The following is a 10,813-nucleotide window of genomic DNA, read 5'->3' as shown; positions in this document are numbered from 1 at the left end:
ATGGCTCGTCGGGTAAATTTCTCGCGTAAAATAATGGCGAGGGCGATCGCTATCTAGTGAGAGGCTCCACACTCCATCTGTTCCAATAGGCGTGTAAGAACCTCGCGCTAACGTTAAAGTCATAATATCGACGGGACGGATTTTAATACGACAAGGGGGTATTCAACACAGTTTGTAGTTTCCCTATGCGCGCTTCAAGTGTTTAATTCTTTATTTCGCTTCTCTGGCCCGTACAAATTTCTAAAGAGGTTAGAAGTTTATATGTTATTTGTAACAAATTTCAAAATTTCAGCATGATGTCTTGCACATCGATCATACGGTATTGAGGTAACAATACTTCTATTTTTATTATTTTTTTTCTTTTGTTTTTTTTTTTCCTTTTATTTGTTTCCCTTTTTTCAGGTTTCTATCTAAATCCCTTGCGTAATTAATTTGTCTTACGGACGATAATTAGTTAATTGTTAAAGCGTTAGGTGGGTTAGAAAGACATTCAATTCATTAGATCAATATAGTTTTTTTTTCAAAATTGGTGGCTACGAGAAAGAAAAAAAATTGAAAAATGAAAACGAAAGTTTTTCTTTTTTTTTCTTTCTTCCCTTTCTCAGGTTGTATCTAAATCCCTTGCTTAATTAACTTGCCATATAGACGATGATCAGTTAATTGTTTAAGCTATGGGCGAATTAGAGTGACATTCAATTCATTAAATTTTCAAATCTTCGTCGGCGCTAAGAAATCAATGATGATGTTTTGTAATATTATAATTATTTGCTTCGATAGGTTATTTCTGGGTTTTGTTTATTCTAACAAATTTAAAAAGGTTAAATCCATTTATGTGCTAAGTAGCATATTTTGTACATTTTAGATTTCCCTGTGTTCTTCTAATGAATATTCATTCTATTATTGGTTTGTTACCTTCGAGATATAGTCAAACCGAGTAAATTGTATGCATGAACCCTTTTTTTTTGTACAGATTTAGTAATCATGCATTTAGTCTGGCAACTCTGTCGCGCGGTATAATCGTCTATATTTTGTTTCGGCAATTAATATTTTAATTTTTTGTTGAATTTCGTGGCTATTCTGCCTTATAGTGTGTGAATTTATAATATACTTTGAGAAGAAAGTGCGTGAATTCAAAGTAAAAGAAATATTTTTTCTTTACGCTTCGATTCATAGGTTTTTTGCAAACGAAAATTTTAAGCTCTGATATAACTCTCTCCTCTTTTATTTTTCGGTTTTCTCTCTTTTTCTCTGGTTATTTTTTCGGTGTTTGTAGTTTGTTTTGCTATTGATCTCTCGTTACAATGTCAACCTAACAGAAAAATTTTGAACAAATTGGTTGATAAATTTTTACGTTGAGGATTTTTTTCTTTTTTGCGATTTGTCTGTCTGTTCTTTATAATCCACAACTGCCTTTTTGATAGGACATGGAGTGTTTATACACACCTTGTCGGGCGAAAACGGGCCCGGAATCTGATCGATTCGTTTCTTGTTGGCTCTGGGAGCGCTTTGGTCATGCAAAGTGTGTCGGTATTCTCGGCCGTGCTGCTGACGCAGTCGCTGACCCGTCTAAAGGCTTAAGATGGTCATGTCCTGACTGTAGGCAGCGGGACATTGATTTTTATAAACTTTTCACGGAGACCCGTTATGGTGTCTCGGAATTGAGTAGAAATCTCGGCTCCTTGTAGGAAAAGTTTGAGCTCATTAAGTCTAGGTTTGATGAGTGTCGCTTTATTGGACACGTATCTTCTACTCGTAGCGTAGCGTGTGGGACGTCACCTCTTGCTTTCTCCAAATCTGATTCGTTGGTACAAGTTACCGCTCCCTCTAACTCTAAAATGAACAGTAATGTTTCCGATATTGCTGAGTCGGTTGGCAATAAAATAGTTACAAACAAGCCGGTAGGTCCTTCCGTTTTAAGCTACGCTGAAGTGGCAAGAGTATCTCCGCCCAGAGCCGCCACTCACTCTAATCAAGCGTCATCGCCATCGTCTAAAAGTAATGAAGAGAAAAATAAATCATCCTCTCCTCCTGGCTGTTCGCGTGTGAATGCTGGTCACCAGGCTGGGCAAGTCTCACAAGCTGCCAGTACAAGGGCGATAACCCCATCTATATTCTCCCCAACTCGAAACTCTCCTACCGTGAGCCCCTCTCCTGTCCCAAATAATGACATTTGCCTGACGGCAGTTCCTCCCAGAAAAGCAATATTTGTGTCAAGGCTGGCACCTGAAACATCGGTGGATAACATAAAAAGTTATCTGGCGACAAAAATCCCATCAGTTAACTTAAAGCGCGTTAGCATCTTCAAAATGACTCCTTCTCAAGCTAGGGCAATCTCCACTTCTAAAATATTAGTTCCGACTGAAAGCAGTGATATGTTGTTAAACAAATCACTGTGGCCAGTAGGATCCTTAATTAAGGAATTTATCCCTCGAGATCGTCCCCGTAATACCAAGGCAATAGTCTTGTCGCCTTCAAAAAACTAATTGTTTCTTCAGGCCCACTATCTCTCATTTATCAAAATGATAGGGGCCTAAATTCGAAAATTCGTTCCACTTTTCTAAATTCAGTGAGCACGGAATTTTTCTGTTTGGCCTTTACTGAAACTTGACTAAAATCCGATCTTCATTCGTCAGAACTTTTTCATAATTATTTCCAAGTCTTTAGATATGATGGTGATGGTGTATTAATTGTCATATCTGCGTCAGTCCAATCCAATTTAACTGAATTTCTCACTTCTCCTGACGTTGAATTTATCGCCATTCGTGCAAAAATGCCTCATAAACATCTATTTATAACTTGCTCCTATATTCCCTCAAATTCTGATATCTCCATTTACAAGAAACACGCTGCCCTCATTTGTGAAGTGGCCAAGCGGTCTAGACCCACCGATTTGCATTGGGTGACTTCAACTTGCCTCAAGTCACTTGGTGTTACAGTGATAATTCTGGCTGATTGATTCCTACTTCAACGTCTGATAGGGCTGTTGTGTGCTTTAGTGAACTGTTTGATCATAATTTAAGTCAATATAATCGTACCCCTAATTGTAATGGTAGACTGCTTGATCTCTGCTCTGCCAATTTTCCTGAGATTATCGTAAATCGTTGTCCACCTTTTAGTTTACCTGAGGATCCTAATCATCCATCAGTATGCATTTCCTTTCATCTTATGAATGATGGTTCGTTGAAATGCCTTAATGTGGCAAATCAAACTTTTTTAAATAAATATTATGATTTTTATAAAATCAATATTGTATTGCTAAAACATCGTCTTTCACATTTGACGCTTGATTTCTCAACCGGGAGTATTGAAAGCTTATTGCCATCGTTCTACAATACATTAAATCTAGCTATTGCTGCATCTGTTCCGATCAAGCAGTGTCGATCTCGAAGCAGGTATCCCCCGTGGTTTAATAAGACAATTAAATATCACAAGAATAGAAAAAACTCACTATTCAAAAAATATTCGAAAAGTGGCTCTGCGCTCGACTATGTCGCTTACTCGGTGGCGAGGCATAGATTTAACTCCCTCAATCATCATTATTATTGCAGATACCTTCAGTTCATTAAATCCTGTCTGTTTGCTAATCCTAAATTCTTCTTTAAATTTGTTAACTCTAAAAGAAAAATTTCCACATATCCCTCTCATGTTTCTTTTAATGGCTCTGATTCCTCGGATGATTTTGAAATCTCAAATCTATTTGCTGAGTATTTCCGACGAAACTTTTCGATTGCTAATTTCGATTTATCAGCAAACTACCCACATCCTATAACTAACTCGGTTTCAATACCTAACATTTTATTTCGGAAGATGACGTTTGGGGTTGAGTTCTCTAAAATACAGTTGTTCGCCTGGACCTGATGGAATTCCATCATGTGTACTTAAATCTTGCACTGTCGAGTTATGTGGTGTGATCTTAAAGATTTTTAACCTGTTCTTGAATTTAGGTGATTTCCATTCGTGTTGGAAGAGTAGAGTGCTTATTCCTATCCACAAATTGGAAGTAGACAATTTGTTGAGAACTACAGAGGCATAGCCAAGTTGGGTGTCTTGCCCAAGTTGTTCGAGTGAATTGTGACTCAGCATTTGGCCTTTGCCATTAATTCGTATATTTCTCCGCACCAGCACGTCTTTCGGAAAAGGCGATCTACAGTCACTAACTTGTTAAAGTTTACCTGTCATGTTTTCAAGGCTTTTTCTAGTGGCTCTCGCACAGATGTTATTTACACTGATTTAAGCAAAGCATTTGATATGGTTAACCACAGACTACTTATCTTTAAGCTCCAAGCCTCTGGTTTCCCACCCTACTTAGGGAAATGGATAAGCTCTTGTCTGCCCAACAGATCCTTCAGGATTTTGTTCAACTTTATCATTTCGGATGAATTTCCCGTTTTATCTAGCGTACCTCAAGGCAGCCACTTAGATCCCATTTTATTTAGTTTATACATTAATGATCTTCCATCGATGGTTAAATCCAGCCACATCTTAATGTATGTTGATGATGTGAAAATGTTTTCTTCCTTCTCTGTAGAATCGCAATCACATCAGCTTCAAGGTGACTTGAATAATGTGGTTGCACGGTGCTCTTTGAATCTTCTGAAACTAAATCTAAATTAATGTAAGAAGCTTTCTTTCTCAAGAAGGAAGTCATTCATTACTCAGTATATTATTGATTCGCACAAGTTGGAGGACGTCGACTCATTCACATATTTAGGCGTTCTATTTGATCATAGGTTACGTTTTAACTTGCATATTGAGCTCTCGATTAGCAAAGCTAGGTCCGCGCTTGGTTTTATAAAAGGTGGTCCAAAGAGCTTGATGATGCCTACATTACGAAAAGGCTGTACATGTGTTTGGTTAGACCCATACCGAGTATGCCTCAGTTGTGTGGTCTCCTTCATATAGGTGCTACGTAGATTCAATTGAATCTGTTCAAAAGCAGTTCTTGCTGTTTGCCCTTAGAAATTGGGGTTGGGATCCGATTGCCTCTCTTCCTCCGTATGAAAATAGGTTGCTTCTGCTGTCCCTACCGTCTCTTGAGAAACGTAGATTTGTTCTTGGCGTTTCCTTTCTAATTAAAGTAATAAATGGTGCTATTGACTCGCCTTCATTACTTGGTGAAATAAGCTTTAATGTCCATAACCGCTTCTTTAGGCACTTTATCTTGGTTAAGCTTAATCAGTGTAAATTTAATTATGAGCTGTTCAATCCGCTCAGAGTCGTTTGCAAGAACCTAAATGACGTCTACCACTTATTCTCATTATCGGACTCTTTAAAGTCTATTAAACCAACATTACTTAATTCGCTTGATTTACCTATGTCGAACTTAAACTTGCTTTTAACCTTAAAAAGTCATTATAATTCAAAAATGAATTGTTGTTAACTATTATCGGTTGCCAAGCTTATGCATGTTTGCGATGGCTTAGGGGTTCATTTGCAATTTGGTCCTGTACCGGTTGTAAGTGTGCTCCTATGCTGATAGTGTACATGCTTTTTTTTCTTTTTCTTTTTTTTTCTTCTTATTTGTTTTATTATGCTTGTACTCAATTTTATTGTTAATTAATTTAAGTTTTGCATTAAGAGCCAATTGAACTCGACTGTTATTTGTTTAGTTGAGTTTCTAGTATAAGTGGAATAAATAAAATAATAAAATAAACCGTTGAAAACAAAACCGACAATTGGGGTATAGTGCGGCACCGTCACCATAGATTTCTAGACTTCGGTAGCAGCTCCCACAAATTAAATAACAAAAGCAATGAAAGTCGAAAATGCAATATTGAGCGCTCCACGATTAGCGCCGCTATACGCTGAATAAACCAGTAGTACTAAATACAAAAGTGTTATTTTATGTAGAGATATATCACCATTATCGGATTTAACGTTATGTCCACTTATATTTCGCATAACTTCACAATCTTTACTGGTAGAAGTTGTTAGCGAAAGCTAACGATTAGCCGGCCCATGGGAAAAAAAGAGAGCAAATGAGGTCGGTCTTAGAGATAGAGTGTTCCATTTGATATGAGTAAGAGAAAAAAATTTAAATAATTCGAAATTAATACAGAAAAGACGAAGCAAACGATGGCGTGTTAACCATACAAATAAGTTAGAAACAATTTTTTTTCATTTACTTAGTCTCTAAAGTAACAAAATTCGAAGTTCGCTTATTTACTTACTCTCTAAAGTAACAAAACTCGAAGTTCAAATAGTGGAATTAGAAAACACCAAAACATTGTGTTAAGCATTTAATTATAACGTTTACTGGGTAACACTAAGTTTTCATTATAAATAGAAAGTGAATCTTTAAGGGAACACTGAAAGCACCTAGCATAGTAACTTTTATTTTTCGAATATGTCAAAAAGTCGCTCTACTTTTCTAAGTTCAGTGAGCACACAGTTTTCCTGTTTGGTCTTCAGTGAAACTTGGTTAAAGCCTGCTTTACATTCGTCGGAACTTTTCCACAATGCTTTCCCGGTTTTCATAAAGGATCGATTGGATCGCACTGGCGGCGGCGTTTGGTGTCTTGGCGAAAAGTCTAAATCTACTGCTATAATTTTAGCCATAAGTCAATTGGTGTCACAGTGATAATTCCAACTGTATGGTTCCCGTGGGGAGATGAACTATGCTTTGATAAGAAGTATAGATGTGCCGAAACTCTCACCTCCCAGCGGTGATCCCCGGGCAACGGCTTCGGCCGGCTAAGAAGAGTTTAAGGTTTTGGGCTGCTAACTCGGCGACGAGTTTCTGATAGATGGTGGAGGGGTTGGCTGGAAGAAGAGCTCTTATTCAATAGCTAGTTACTACCGAGGAAATACACTGAATGGGTTTAAGTACAATGAAGGTAGTAATCTAGCGAGTGCATGGTAGAGTGCATTAGATTGTCTGCCATGTCCAGTGCAATACCCGAGACCTATATATCTTGAAGAAAAGTAGTTCATTGGTGTTAGCTACCAGGAAAGTATGGAGGATCCGAAGCAAGTACGGTTGTTTTTAACAAACGCCCAAAGTATGCCATAAGGCTTTGCAAAATAAACTGGGAGCCACGGGGGTCAGGAAGCTCGCTCACTAAGCCACGTATGCCTGCGGGTATATGATGGACTTGTTCTTAAGTCGCAACAAATAAATAAATTAATTACACTATTTATGCTAAAGGAATTGACGGACGGCTTTCCCTCTGGCCGAATAAAAGAAAATGTCTGGTAAATGAATTAATACATGCAAAAAGGAATTGATGGACGGCTTTCCCTTTGGCCGAATGAAAGAAAATGTCTGGTAAATTAATTAATACATGCAAGAATGGAAAAGGGGTATGACGAATAAGTTCTCCCCTTTTACCTATTTTTACTTTTGAACACATGTCATGAATGCCTGCGGGTAAAGGTGGTAATTGATCAACAAGCACAGTGGAAGCCTTATGGCGGAAGCAGTCAGTTGATCAATTGGTGAGTCCTGACTACTGGGTGCGGCCCTTCGGGGAGTACTCGTGGTGGTTGTGGTTGGCGAGTTCCTAGCTAAAATGGAACAATGAGTGCAGCTAGGCCTCGCCATTCACCAGAGTGGGGTTTATTGTTCCATACACAATAAACTGATCTGGACTCTGGTGCTGTTTAGGCCCCTACTCTGTGGGGATTGTCTAACTCGCCAGGGGGCGTAGTACGCTTAAAAAGTGGTTTGGGCCACCGTGGGGTTAAGCCTTTCAGGCAGGAACCCACGTTAAACCCTTGCCACAAATTCTGTATGGTTCCCGTATACGCATGGGAGATGAACTATGCTTTGATGAGAAGCATAGATGTGCCGAAACTCTCACCTCCCAGCGGTGATCACCGGGCAACGGCTTCGGCCGGCTAAGAAGAGTTTAAGGTTTTGGGCTGCTAACTCGGCGACGAGTTTCTGAGAGATGGTGGAGGGGTTGGCTGGAAGAAGAGCTCTTACTCAATAAGCTAGTTACTACCGAGGAAATATATTGAATGGTATTTAAGTACAATGAAGGTAGTAATCTAGCGAGTGCATGGTAGAGTGCATTAGACTAGTCTACCATGTTCAGTGCAATACCCGAGACCTATATATCTTGAAGAAAAGTAGTTCACTTGGGGCTGGCAACCAGGAAAGTATGGAGAATCCGAAGCAAGTACGGTTGTTTTTAACAACCGCCCAAAGTATGCCATAAGGCTTTGCAAAACAAACTGGGAGCCACGGGGGTCAGGAAGCTCGCCTCACAAAGCCACGTATGCCTGCGGGTTGTCACGAGACTCTTTTTCTTTCCTCGCCGGCTGAGGATTTATTTTTGGACAAAGAAATACAAAAAAACAATAAAAGGAAACGTCCCGTCGGTTGTCTAGCGTCCGTCTGTCCACCGTAAGACCGTCTGTAACCGTCTGGAGTCTTCCCTACCGTGCCATCATATACACACCCCTTTTGCGTAGCCACAGCGGTAACTGCTACATCGGCAATCCCTGTTCCTCTTTCCAATAAGCCTTTTCCACCTTTCACAGCAAAGTTTTACAATCGTAGAATGTCCGTATAAGTAGTTGAATTAGGTGACAAAGCCCCTTTTTTCCTTTGAGATGGCTCAATGGTAGTAATCAACGCGCATGTATATAAATATTTTATTCTTTTATTTCACAGCAAAGTTTTACAATCGTAGAATTTCTGTACAAGTAATTGAATTAGGTGACAAAGTTTTTGTTTTGTGATGCTAAATGGTAGTAACCATCGCACAATATGTATACAAATATTTTTTTTATTTTTCTTCTTTCGTTTCAACAGCACGCATACAAAAAGCAATTCCCCTTTTTTTTTATGTTATACAGGGTTGGTGGGTTATATGTTCTTTTACACCATTTAGACACCAATATGTTTCTACGAACGTCAATGATACTTAAAAAAAATAATACATTCATACACAAGTGCGATGCGCTTTGCTTGATACCTTCAACTGGCACACTCAACTCTTCACCTTGTTCTCCTTGCACAATGCTCCTGCTTCTCTTGTTTTTCACGCTATTGATTACTTTATAGGGATTTCAATAATTTGAAGGAGGACAATAGAAACGGAGTCTCACTAATATACAGGTTGGGAAACAATTTGTTTGGTCCGATGTTACTCTAAGTTTTTCTTCCCATAAGAACAGAATTAAATTTCGTATAAAAATCATATGTGTTCCGAACAGAAATTTTTTAGAAAGTTACTTTGAGAATATACAACATTTTGTCCGTCGTTTTCGTTTTGTGACTCTTTGTACGGAAGCCCTGATATTTTATCATCGCCTTTTTTTCCTTTTATTTAGCACGAACACTATATACGCGGCGTTCTAATGGAAGTTAGCTCGTTTAAGCTAGTTTGCATATTCAGTTCTTCACAAACTAAAAGGTTTGATTATTGATTCTTCTTTTCCTTTTGTTGGTTTTAAGTTTAGAAAGAATGGCTTTTGGTATCAAATCGTTTAAATTTTATATCCGATATATTTAATCGACCACAATTTTTGCTAATTTTATAAAAGTATCGTTTCTGCACCAATCATTTATGTATAATATGATGTGTGTACTATATGTTTAATAGTCCTTTTTTTTTCTTCTGTTGTCGTACAGTACAAATGTTAAACAGATTTTTTTTTATATTTGCTTTTTCTTTTTAATATTTTATCAAATATCAATTCTATTTAATGTATGTTAAACAGATTTTGTTTATATTTGCTTTTTCTTTTTAATATTTTATCAAATATCAATTCTATTTAATGTATGTTAAACAGATTTTTTTATATTCGCTTTTTCTTTTTAATATTTTATCAAATATCAATTCTATTTAATGTCTGTCAGGTTAAATTTTTTTCTTTTTTTGAAGTACCATATCATCACAAAGCAATAGCAAGAGCACTTGCCGACGTTCACACTTCAACTCCTGAAACCCGACTGCCCTGAACCAAACTCAACTTACAACTCACCCCTCTGACTTCAATTTTAAATCGCAGACAGACTTCTCCTTTTTACTCAATTTCCCTCTTCTTCTTCCTGTTGCTCTCTCTATAACGGCTTGCCGCTACTCTCACAAGAGCAAGCACAGATCCCGCAAAATAATACGATTTTGCCTATGCTTGCAAGAGCAAAAGGAAAAAAAGGAGTACCGCAAAATCATACGATTCTGCCTGTACTTGCAAAAGCAAGCAAAGGTACCGCAAAATCATACGATTTTTGCCTGCACTTGTAAGTAAGGAGATCAGAAAAGAACAAAATAAACACATATACCGCAAGATCATGCGATTTATTAGCGGTACCACAAAATCGCATGATTTTGTCTAACGGCATGCCGTTATTCCGCCGCTTGCGGTTGATACAGACCGACAGACACCCTACCCAAGGTTTGTTCGCGGCCGTTACAGGGTATATGATGGACTTTGTCCTTAAGTCGTAATAAATAAATAAATTAATTATACTATTAATGCAAAAAGTAATTGACGGACGGCCTTCCCTTTGGCCGATTGATAGAAAATGTCTGGTAAATTAATTAATACATGCAAAAATGGAAAAGGGATATGACGAATAAGTTTTCCCCTTTTACCTATTTTTACTTTTGAACACATGTCACGGATGCCTGCGGGTAATGGTGGTAATTGATCAACAGCACAGTGGAAGCCTTATGGCGGAAGCAGTCAGTTGATCAATTTGTGAGTCCTGACTGCTTGGGTGCAGCCCTTGGGGGAGTACTCGTGGGGGTTGTGGTTGGCGAGTTCCTAGCTAAAATGGAACAATTGAGTGCAGCTAGGCCTCGCCATTCACCAGAGTGGGGTTTATTGTTCCATACACAATAAACTGTTCTGGACT

The sequence above is a fragment of the Glossina fuscipes genome, unplaced genomic scaffold (assembly GCF_014805625.2).
Source record: "Glossina fuscipes isolate IAEA_lab_2018 unplaced genomic scaffold, Yale_Gfus_2 117, whole genome shotgun sequence".
Taxonomy (NCBI): Eukaryota; Metazoa; Arthropoda; class Insecta; order Diptera; family Glossinidae; genus Glossina; species Glossina fuscipes.
This window is presented reverse-complemented; position numbering follows the sequence as displayed.